A 607-nucleotide genomic window follows, 5' to 3' on the forward strand; every position below is an offset into this window, starting at 1 on the left:
TCTTTGCCATTCTTCCCATTTTCCTGTCCAATCAAAGTGCTTTTGTTGAGCGCCTAGCGTTACCTTCATTTTGTCCCACGTTCCTGCTGGTGCTGCAGTGTCAAGCAAGGCGTGCCATTTGTCGTCTGCTGCACTCATATTATAGTATAGTATATCTATGTAGTCTGTTTCGTCCGGCGGCGCAGTGAATTCTTGGATCTCACCAGTCTTCGCTATCCGCCAGACGTTGCACAACGCCAGGAAAACATTCTGTGCGTCTCCTGCCGTTCCATGTGCACTGTGTAGCGACTTCGCTGCGATAAGCAATAATATTAATAAAATTCTGCCTTTTCCCATGTTCAGTGTTGTTAAACACTACCTTGCCTTGCCCAATTGTGCTTTTGTTTTATTATTTAAATACCAATAATTGATATGATTGGCTGTAAAGCCTTTTGTAAATTATAGTCATTGAATCTTGTGCTGTTTTAGGTATGAAATTTGTCGTCTAATCATCATTCGGTGGTTGGACGCGTCTGTATCTGCTTTTTGGTGCTTGTGAAGCCGTCCCAGCTTGTCGGATTGGGGTGGTGTGCTTCTATCTTTCTGTGTTTCGTTGAAGTACTTCATT

The sequence above is a fragment of the Trypanosoma equiperdum genome (assembly GCF_001457755.1).
Source record: "Trypanosoma equiperdum strain OVI genome assembly, contig: ctg_415, whole genome shotgun sequence".
NCBI lineage: Eukaryota > Euglenozoa > Kinetoplastea > Trypanosomatida > Trypanosomatidae > Trypanosoma > Trypanosoma equiperdum.